This window comes from Stegostoma tigrinum, chromosome 24, assembly GCF_030684315.1.
Source record: "Stegostoma tigrinum isolate sSteTig4 chromosome 24, sSteTig4.hap1, whole genome shotgun sequence".
Taxonomy (NCBI): Eukaryota; Metazoa; Chordata; class Chondrichthyes; order Orectolobiformes; family Stegostomatidae; genus Stegostoma; species Stegostoma tigrinum.
In genome coordinates this window covers 18,877,952-18,889,997 of record NC_081377.1, presented here as the reverse complement: position 1 = coordinate 18,889,997, position 12,046 = coordinate 18,877,952, and positions in this window count along the sequence as shown.

Sequence of the window (12,046 nt, the reverse complement as noted above, 5' to 3'; positions counted from 1 at the left end):
CAATGTTGCACTGTGGCTTATGCCAGCACCATTCATTGCAATACTGCAACAAGCTCACTTTATGCACATAGACACCCAACTCACAGTTTGGGCCAGGCTGCGTCTCTGGGCTGCTCATTTGTTTTCTTGGCACTCACTCACCTAGCGCCTATTTGGATGCTCATGGCATCCTTGTCTTGCCTTGCCTTGCCTGTTAGCACTTTACCCCCTCAACAGCATGATAAAAACTGCCAGCACACTTATCTTGCCTTGTAGTTTAACTGAGACACCAAGCCAGGCAGCTTGTCATATTGGTCAGCTGACATTGGTCAAGAGGGTAGACACATTACTGAATGGCATTCTGCCTCATCAATCTCACATCTACAGCATGTGTGAGCACCCAATGCAGCAAACACACGGCATGTGCAAAGACGCAAATGGCAAAATATCATATTCAAAAGGGAGTAGTCTTCAGTCTGTTGGGGTAAGGGAGTTTGGCAAAGCTGGGTCACAGGTCAGACTGGGAAGCATCGCCGATCAGTCCAGGGGTTTGTATACAGCCCAACTGGAGGGGATAGAGGTGCAGACTGGGTTGGGGAATATAGCTGTCTACAATCCAGATAGTGGGTCCCAAACAGTCCTGCACATGATGTCTGTTTCCTGGGGAACTCTCATGTTCCAGGTGTGTTTTTGTGTCCAGATGTCTTTGAAGGAATGGTTACTGGGAAACAAGGGCTACCCACTGTGACCATGGCTGATGATTCCAACATGCAACCCCCTGACTAGGACCGAATGGCGATAGAATGTGGCTCATTCTTTGATAAAGGTCATGGTAGATCAGATGGTGGGCCTTCTGAAGTTGAAATTCTACCATGTGAAGTTGTCTGACAGGGCTTTGCAGCATACTTCAGAATGTGCTGCATATTCCTAGTGTGCTGTGCTCTGCACAAGTGAAACAGAAAAAGAGGGGATAAGATAGATGTTAATGACCTGAGAGAACAGGAGAGTTCTTTCAAAGAAGGAGATGAGGATATTGAGCAGGACGAACATCACCTTGTCCTGATAGGGTGCAGCTGCATGGTGGGCAACCATATAGTTAGAACTTACTTGACACCCAGTTCCAGTAGATGAGAGCTGCGTGCAATGGTAATTTATTGCAAAATTATTGGCATTCAACATGTAAGTAGTTTGTTTGTGCTCCAAAAGGCTGGTTTATTTGATGTCTTTCACTTTGGCGTTCATAAATAAAATGATCTTTCTTTGCTGAAAGTTTCCCTGCATGTGATGGCCCCTCTTTGAACAATGATAAGATTCTGCATCAAAGTCAGAAAGTGTGACTGATTTAGAGAGAGATGTAAGACAGTACGTAGCTTAGGTCAGGGGATCTGGTGTTTAAACAGCGGCAAGGATAGGAATATGCCATTGTATGTGCCAAGAGCTGTCAGCTGTGCTGTAAGAAGCATTGGCTTGTGACTTCTGTGCTGTACACAGTGATGGTGAAGGGCAGCTCCTGACTGCTAATGTTTTACCAGGTGCACAGCCCAGATTCCAGGATGGTGCCAGCACCAGAAATACTGGTATGCCCCAGGGTATTCCAGCAGGAGTGTGAATTTCTGGCTAAGGCAAGTGAAAGAATTGGGCAGGCATCAGATGAGAGTTGAAGACAGGCAGGTAGGTAATGAGCTCAGTCTGAGATAAATTGCAAAAAACTCACTAGCTCTTGCAGAGGAAAACATTCCAGGAAGCTTGATAAAAATGACATTTTACCAAAATATGGTGACATTCAGCCTCATATTTATTTAATGTGAAATCAAATTGTTTATCAATCTAAGGGTAAAGGAACTAGTTCAATTTACACTAAATAGAAAGTAGCACTTAAATGCATAAGTGAATGAATTACCACAGTATACAATCACCTCATTGTATCATGTGAACTGTACTTTTTCAAATCTGACATCTTACACATCTTGGATTTTTGATGCTCCATCATTAATAACTAAGCCTTCAGATATCTGAAGCACAAATAGCAGAAGTTGCTGGAAAAGCTCAGCAGGTCTGGCAGCATCTATGAAGAAGAATCCTTCCCTGGATGACATTAGTAAGCCAGATGGGTTTTTCTGACAATTTGGAATGGTTTACTCTCGTGAAGATGTTATGAAAATATATGCCGTTGGCGTTATTTTATTTGATAATATGAAATGACACCACAATAATTACTGCTGCTTATTGCAGCATTAAGTTTTACTAATATCTCAACTTACTTCACATCTTGGGAAAATTGTTTGTGAAATGTATGCGCTAACATTGGGTGCAGTGGATATTGTTCAAGCTGAAAGTGGCAGTTCAACACAGGCACTTCTGACTACTAAACCTGCCTACAAGACTTCACAAGATGTTGATTGAGCATTTCTGAGAGTTCATTATGCTGCAGAATCATTTTTTGCAACAATTATCTTGCCAATCTCTGGTCAATTTCATGAATTTGTTGTCAGTTTAGCAATAGGCTCTGTATAACACTTTAGAGTGAGGCTGTGTGCAATAAAATTGAAGTCACCTTGGGTAAGCTATAGAGGTAACACAAAAGTGATATATCACTTAAAATAGTGAACATATCTTATTTAATCATATTTGAAAATAAGTGTATGAAAATATCCAGAAGTTTCACTATGCAGCCTTACAAAGGAAGAATTAAAGCTTGGACTATCAAGTTTATACAGTATATCAATAACCAATTAACATCTTCCACCCATATACATTGAAGTAAATGCAGTTGTGGACCGGTCATTTAGAGGTTATTCCTTCTTAATTTGCTAAGGTAAGAGGTTTAGCACCTAAAAATAAAATAGGAAATAAAAAAATTAACCTCGTAATTAGTTTCTGCATAAAATTCCTATCATTGGCATCTCTTTCTGTACAAAGAGGTTATTGATGGATGCATCCCATTAGTCATGTTTACCTGTCAACTCGAAGGACACTAATGAGTTGTTGTGGAAGAATTAATGAGAACTGGAATGGCTAATGTATGTTTACAGCATCACTGTGTTCTGCCATTTGATAATATGTGCTGTAGTCCCTCTGAGCCCATAATTGGTACCATCGGAGGAATCTTTAATTACATGTGCACACGCAATAATAAGAATCTCATCCAAATCAATGAAGGCAAAGGAGACTGTGTTAATACGCCAGTATTATAGAATGCTGATTCTTTTCTCCTTATATCATTGCTTTCTTCAGGCAAAAGAAAGGGCAAAGTTTTTATGAAAAACTATCGATATTCATGATGAAATGCTCCTTTACATCTGAAAAAAGCCGACATATCTGCACTTTTGCCAATTCTCAGATTGTGCTTTGCTGATATGTTTCCTTCATGGACTAATGTTATTAAATTATGCACAAATGAGCCAAACGCACACCTTAAAATCAAAGATGGTTCATGTTATTTAATTTCTTCAGTGCCCGATAACCATTCATGATCTCTAATTACATGTAACTTAAGCCTAATAATTTCTGGGCATGACTGCTAAAAATATTTTTTTAAAATTCTGGACAACTCTCTGTTTAGGTGTTGGAAGTAAAGCACATGTGACTTTAAAGAGAAATACTCTCTAATCAATCTTATGTTGAAGACTTTCTTGTGGCTAAAGAGAAAACACAGGCAGCTTAACTCTTTAAGTTCCCAATTACTGGTGCGCAGAAAGAAATTTGTTTTGTGCATTCGGGGAATGCTTAAATGTATTCACATGCCAAATATGCTCCTACCGCCAGACGGTAAAATCTTAGCCAACAAACCATTTTGGGACACTTTTCAAAACAATCAGCATTGCACATGCTTAATGTTGTTTAGTTGCCAATTGCATGAATGAAACAAAATCCACATTGAGCTCTGAACCAATGGGGACTGGGGAATCCATTACATAAGATTCTTCTATTGCGACCTTCCACAAATGATAGCCACATTGTGTAACATGATAGAAACAAGCTATTCATATGACCATTTCTGTGTCAATGTTTTTCGTACAGGACTCCTGAGAAAATCCCCCTCCACACTTCCTATTTCCTCACTACCTCTCTTTTCAAAGAATTTCTAGACTTTTTCAATGATGGTTTGGCAGAAAATTCCACATTGTAACCAGTTTCAGTATAAAGATCATTCTCTGAGCTCTTTAACTGTTGCTTTGATTAACTTCACATTGTCCCTGGTCAACCATTTGAGAGGGAATTCCCCCTCTCTGAGGTGGTGAGAGTGATGGCCAGCCAGATAATTAATTAGAGTCTGAATATCAGATTCCCGCAATTGAGGAAATCTTGTCCAGATAATTGTTAAATATATTTTCTGCTAAAGCTAAATCTAACAAAAGTACAGCACAGCAGAAATGAAATCCAATGAAATGAAAATAAACCGAATGTGTCAGAGGGCATAGGAAGCATAATGTGGATATTATGGAGTAAAGGCGTCACTGTATGAAGTCAAACAGTAACCACAAAGCCTAATGTCCTCTAAATTCTACTGTGTCAACATGAGTATCTGACTTGTCGTGCAAAAATTCCCAGCTAAAAAATGTCGCACTGTTTGAGTCCTGTTGAAATAGAGCCATAGTCATAAAGGTAAGCTCGGAAATAAACCCTTTGGTCTAACTGGCCCATGCCTGCTAGATATCCTAAATTAATCTACTCCCATTTGCCAGCATATTGTTCCATATTCCTCTAGAACCTTCATATTAATATTTCCATCCAGATGCCATTTAAATGTTGTAATTGTACCAGCCTTCACCACATTCTTTGATACCTCATTCCATACACACACCAACCACTGTGTGAAAATGTTGCCTCTTAGGCCCCTTTTAAATCTTACCTCTCACACCTTAAATCTGTGCCCTCTAGTTTTGGACTCCCCTACCCTGGGAAAAAGACCTTAGCGATTCACCCTATCCATGCCCCTTAAGATTTTATAAACCTTGATAAGATCACGCCTCAGTCTGCAATGCTCCAGAGAAAGTAGCCCCAGCCTATTCAGTCTCTCCCTAAGTGGCATGGCGTAGTGGTATTTTCAATGGATTATTAATCCAGAGACCCAAGTAATGTTCTGGGGTCCTGGGCTCAAATCCTGCCGTGGCAGATGGTCTAATCATGGCTAATGCATGTAGTCTGCACACTACAGGGCAATTTAGCATGGACGACCCAACCAACCTGCACATCTTTGGACTGTGACAGGAAACTAGAGCACACAGGGAGAATGTGCAAAGTCCACCAGATAGTCACCAATATGGAATCAAACCTAAGGCCTGGCGCTGTGTGGTGGCAATGCCATCTTATGTTGGGGCACAACCAATCAACTTCTATTGGATTTTAAGTGAATGAAAAAGAAAATTGTGGCATAGAATGGTCTACCAAGACATTTTTATCTCACTAGTGTAAGCAGATTTCACCCCATATGGGCAGCAGTTTCAGTGTAAATATCCAGGAGTTGCAGCAGGCAGATAGTATGTGTTTAATTTTCCACTGAAACCAATTGCTTGCTTGAAGTTGATGTGTAAAATTCTGTACAGGCTATTGACACTTTGTGGTTTAGACAGAAGCAGAGAGCTACCAATGAGTGGTTTAACCCTCAGGGATATAGTGAAGAGGTGTAATTCAAAATATTAAGTTTATGCAGAACCATATAAACATATTTTGATCTTTCAAGGAGAGGGTACTTTGCTAAGGAAATGGCAGTGAGCAAAAGTGTTGTTCCTGCAAGGAGATGGGAGCTGAGATGGAGTCATGCCATCTGGAGAACTTTCAGACCATGGCCACATGGCCCAGTTTATTAGGTGGACTAAGACCATTGCATTTCTGAAGTGATTTTGACCTATTTGTATTACTGTCTCCTTTTTTATTTACAACTCCTCTCAGCAACATGTGAGAGCTGAATACCCACCGGAAGTCATGATTAGATTCCCTACAGTGTGGAACAGGCCCTTCAGCCCAACAAGTCCACACCGCCCCTTGGAGCATCCCACCCAGACCCCCTATAACCCACACACCCCTGAACACTAAGGGAAATTTAGCATGGCCGATCCACCTAGGCTGCACATCTTTGGACTGTGGGAGGAAACCGGAGCACCCGGAGGAAACCCACGCAGACACAGGGAGAATGTGCAAACTCCACACAGGCAGTTACCCGAGGCTGGAATCGAACCTGGGTCCCTGGCGCTGTGAGGCTGCAGTGCTAACCACTGAGCCACCGTGCCGTCATCTTTACTACTTGTGGAGAGGGAATGGACTGTCAGAATCCACGCTCCCATTTCCACCAAAAGGCATCCCCCCAATACAACTGTTATAGAGAGATGCCTTAATGCCAGCAGATGGTACATGCAGAAAAAACGTTGGGAATAGAACACCATTTAGGAATAATCCATTACTTATTCTTTTATTCGTGAATTTAGTTATTACTTGGCCAAATTACTGTAAAATTAACAGTCTGCAGATTTTTCATTTTCTTTGTTTCCCCCAGACTTGAGAATCTGTGTGTGCAGAGTACAAATTGTTTGCTAGTAATCTCTGTGTCTTTATTTAAGTATGTTTTAATTTTGATGATAGATGGGTTGTTTGTTGTTGACTAAACAAAACTGGTTGACTTATTCTTAATGCTGAGCTTGATGCAGTCTAGGACTTACATAATTGGCCACATCACCCCTTTGGTTATGTTTAAAATGTAATGATGGCCAGTAGAGGAGTGGGACTAGAAAGGACTTGGCACACCACTCCAGCCTCAATCAGAACAGGTATTAATAAAGCAGTATTGTAACACCCTCATTAGTAAGGGAGTTGCCCTCATCTTGCTTTGTTTTAAGCATCCCAGCAACATTAGTGCAATTGGGCTATAATGTACATGATTGGACATTTGGCACCTGGTGTTTAGATCTAGATGTAAGTCATATGGACATCTGTAATTATTTCCTGGCTGCCACAATTTTCCATGTATATAGAGATAAATTAATAATATGCCTTATCAGATTTTAAAACTCAAGTCACGCTTTAATGGTACAAATAGTTCTAAAATTTTTTGCATTTATTAACTTGATGAATAAACAGGAACTCCAGACAATTAGCACATCAACTACTTTTTGGGTTCAAATATAATAGATTTAATCATTTTTTCCAGAGCCATTTGTATCTATGTCGAGTTTGATTCTGATACCTTGCCTGCTATTATTCGCTCTAGTACAGTAATGTATATTTATAAGGGCAGAGTGCTTGTTCAAATATGTATTTACTTAATAATGGATTACAATTGTAGTTTTTTTTATTATTGTAATAACAGTTTTAATTGCACCATTTTGTCATTGAGGATATACCTAATGTGTCAGTTGCCTAGGTTTAAGGCTATAAAATCATGTCCCATTCACACATGGCATATGTGGCATTGGATGACAAAATCCTGAATTTTTAAAATTGGTTCATATTTAATATGTGTAGTGCACCGGCACATTTTGTCCCAAAAGACACGTTTAATGAGGTGCCTTGAAATATGATTATAATATTCATACCATGCTGTAAACCGGTGAATATTACAGTGTAGAAGACTGCAGTAAGTCAACAATCCTCAGAAGTGTAATCTCATGAGATACTAATGCCATCTCCTCCCCAAAATACTCTGTAAGCAGTCATTTATTGCCTTCTGCTAAATGTTGGTCATATAAAAATGCTTCAGTTATTTAGACTGAAATTCAAATTAAAGTTAATGTTAAGGATTGGATTAAATCCTATCTGCCCTTTGCTGCAGCATTTGTTCATTAGCTCACAGATCAGCTGTGTTACACGTCCTCCTCCAAATGAATTGATCTAGGTTTGAAGCCTGGAGTGAATCACTGGGCAAAATTTAATGCCCCCCCCCCCCATGATGAATATGGTGGTGGGGGTGGGGTATGTACTTAACCAGGTGGGAGTGGACTATGCTACCTTCCCTCCTCCACTTGGAAAGCCCCTGATCTGATGTGACTGGCAGTTTGGGAAGAGATCAGAAAGCATTTCACTTTCTCAAGAGCTCTTCTCCAGATTTTCTTGAGGGCAACGGACACCTTGATTATCCTCACTAACTCCATCAGGTGATACTGCCATGCAATAACAAGATCTTCTGTTTTAATGGTGATACATGGTTTACTTGCACTCACACAGAAATCAGAATTAGAAGAGTTTATCCATATCTTTAATAATCATCATTGCACAAGTAAATACAAAACCACAACACAAAGGGCAAGCTTTATATTGGCTAGATGCTGCAGTATTTAACTTGACACAAGACAATCATAAGTTAGCAAAAAAAAACTTTTTAAAAAACATAACTGATGTGCACTTCTGTATATAAAAACCATCACCCTAAACTTGCATTCTATGGTGGAGTCACAACTAAACACCTACACGTTCAACACAATCACAGTATCTCAAGAAATTTTTAGATCTTAGAATCCCTACAGTGTGGAAACAGGCCCTTCAGCCCAACAAGTCTACATTGACCCTCACAGCATCCCACCCAAGCCCATTTCCCTATAACCCACTCATCTACAATCCCTGAACACTATGGGGAACTTAGCATGACCAATCCACCCACGCAGCACATCTTTGGACTGTGGGAGGAAACTGGAGCATCCAGAAGAAGCCCACACAGACACAGGGAGAATGTGCAAACTCCACACATACAGTCACCCGAGGGTGGAATTGGACCTGGGTCTCTGGTACTGTGAGCCACTGTGCCACCCTAAATTCACAATATGTCAGATGCTTTTGAATGCAGTAACATACATAAATGCAAATCTTATTGAAATAATACTGTTGAGTACTAAATTATCCAATTGACATGGTGTTCATTATAATAGTGTCCAAGGGATTTCCTCAATACAGCCACTCCTGAACTTCTATAGTCTCAAAGCACGAGACTCCACATTAATTTCAAGGAATTTATTACCTCAGTTTTTCTGCATTCCATTGAGCTGAGCATTCCTTGGCTGAAAGGTTTAAAACTTTTCTCCTTTCACATTGCACTCCCCTGTTCTGCCACTTGTCCATGTTTGCAGCCTGTTATTTTCTTTCCTAGCCCTGCCTTCGCCTTTGTAGCCCCTTTCCCATTTTTGCAGCTCCTCTTCTGACTTTGCAGTTCCTGTCTTTCCTTTGCAGCACGTTTGTCTTCTTTGAAGCACACCGCCATTTTTTAGCTCCTTTCTTCGCTTTTCTACATCATTTCCTCCAGAGCTGCCAAGGTGGGCGTTATGAAAAAGACATATATCCATTTATAATTGGAGTTCTTTTTCAAAGATACCACTTCTGGGCAGCCTGGAATATGATGGTGCTGCAACAATACCTGGCAACAGAAAAGTGGGAACCAAGTGGTCCTACCAGGCTATCACAGAAATGGTTTCTGTATGAAGGAGAACTCTAATTATAAATGGTCATTGATCTTTTAAAGGGGGTTTTGTAGAGGAGCAGGATCTCCACATCTAGGGCTGGCCTGCCTCTCTTCTGACATTCACTTCCGTTGTGGGCATGACTGGACACATGAAAATCCAGGCCAAAGACTTTAAATTATATAGTGCTTTTCCCAAATTCAAGATGTCCCAAGGCATTTCTCAATTAATTAAGCATTTTTGAAGTAATTCTACTTATGTAATGTGATTTAATACAATAATGCAGCATGTTTTATTTGCAGCAATCTTGCTGCATTGCTGTGCAGTTTTGAAATATATATGTCCGAAATAATGCATCTCCTTCGTGCCGGATTCCCTTCAGATCTAATATAAATACAGGACAGTGCAGTAAAGGTCTTTGATATGTTTGCTAAGGGCAAAGTTAGTTCTATCTGGACTAGACAGCATAAACACAGGAAAGATGTTCCCAAGAACTAGGGAGCCCAAAATCAGGGGTTTAAGGATAAGGTTGGGTGTTTTAGGACCAAGCAGAGAATAAATTTCTTCATCTGGTGAGCATTTAGAATTCTCTGCCACAGAAAGCAGTTGAGACCAAAGTATTGAATATTTTCAAGAAGTTAGATGTTGTTCTTTGAGCTAAATGAATTGAAGTGTATTTGGCAGGGTAAGTGGGAGCAGTATACTAAGTTGGATGATCATGTTGGATGATGGAATAGGTTTGAAGGGCCAAATGTCCTATTCCTTCTATTTCTGAATGTTTCAACTTTAAACAAGTTGCCCTTCAGCTACACTGTATATGCAGATGGGGAGGTCTCTGATAAGTTTGCAAAGAGGTCAGTTAAGTTAAACAAAAATTGTAGTGAAATACCTTGGGACATCCTGAAATTTTGACAAGTGATAGTAAAAGCATGTCCATGTATTTCCATCATATCACTGGACAGAATTCCTTGAGCAATCTGTTAACAGGTGTTCAGTTACAGAGCCATTTGAGTCTCAGATTTTTAATGGTATAGTCTTGTGAGCATTTCTAACACCTTTGCTGGGTCTCATCTTTCAGTACCCCCCAACTGACACCAACTTTGAGGGAAACATGAAGAATACCAGGGAAAAAGACTGAAGTTATCTCAAGCAATTCAAACAATCTGCAAGATCTAGAAATAATTTGTGTTACTTTTTTAACATGAGCTTATCCTTCAGTGTGCAGCTGTTCATTGTCTCATTTCTCTCACTTGTGTAACTATCTTTAATTAAGACCTGCTGCCTGAGATTTCAAGGCACAATTAGTTGCATCCTCTTGTGCATCATTGTGTCTTTATTAGAAGGAATTCATTGCAATGATCTAGAATTTAATTAGTATCATTGATAATGTTGTAAAACATACAGATAAATGAAAAACAGGTCCTTGGATGATTATTTACGAGCACAGAGCTGAATGGTTTATTATGAATAATTAGCAAAGTCTGCACTAGGTTGCAGAGCCTCAGTTGGCAACAATTTCATTTTATGCTTTTGGTAAAGAGTTTATTCTTTTGCAAAAAGTAAATGTCAGATTTCTTCAGTTCCAGGTCGCTTATGCAGAATACCATGTGCTATACATGGATATAATGGATGTGCTGTTAATGGCAATCCTTATTCCCCATACATTTAACAGGAAACTGATGGTACATTAAGATAGATTAGATTGAAATCTGTTTTCAGCTATTCCATCAACAGATTAAGCCATGTGTGACTTTAAATAAGAGCCAAATCAGAATGTGTACTGCTTGGTGGTAGTTAAGCTTGTAGGAACTCAAAGAATTCGGTTGTTAAGTAGATATACAATTTACGCCAGGATGGATTTCATACCGCTACATTTATATCTGAGTTTGCTGAATGAATACTTCTTAATTTCCAAGATCTATCCTCATATTTTCAATAGCCTGTTGTCCTCCAGACATTTAATTGCTAACTTTATGCCCCTCTCACTCCATCCTCTCAATCTCCCTGGAGGTCTTAATTTTATGGATAGAACAAAAGTGTGCATCCTTTGCATACAACACCTGACCTTCATGTGTAAGAGAGATTACTTAATCCAACAGATCCAGCTCTCAAACAATTTGGGAACAATGTTCTAAATTGGGTACACTAACTCATTCTGCACTTTGACTTTTTGAAATAACTTCACTTAAGTTCTGATCACTGTAATGCTTCAATGTAGTACGTAACTTGTAAATTAGTGCAATTATTAGTACTAATTTGCATGCATTTTGTTCTTTTGCATTTGTTGGCCCAATTCCGTTGGGTGGTGACAACCTTGGTGAGTTGCTGTAGTGCATCCTGTAGCCACATTGCGAGTGGAGTAAATAACTCAGAATTTGTAGTTGCAATGGTAGTGAAGCTGTCAGTGGAGGCCATTATTACACCTCTGGAACTAGCAGCAATTTCTGTAGGTTGTAAGGACAGAAACCCATGTGTGCACTGTTCAGCAGTCCCGGAATGCAATCAATTCACTTGACAAGAACTTCCACTCTTATATTATTAGTTCTGTTGTTAAACTTTGAAGAAAATTACACTTGTTGAATGGTGTGTAACTGGGTCTTTTTATTTGACTAAATTCATCTTTGCTGCTAAGCAGCCCAATGAGCTGATTTTATATTTGTGGAATGTTAAAGTTCTCTTATGGCAGA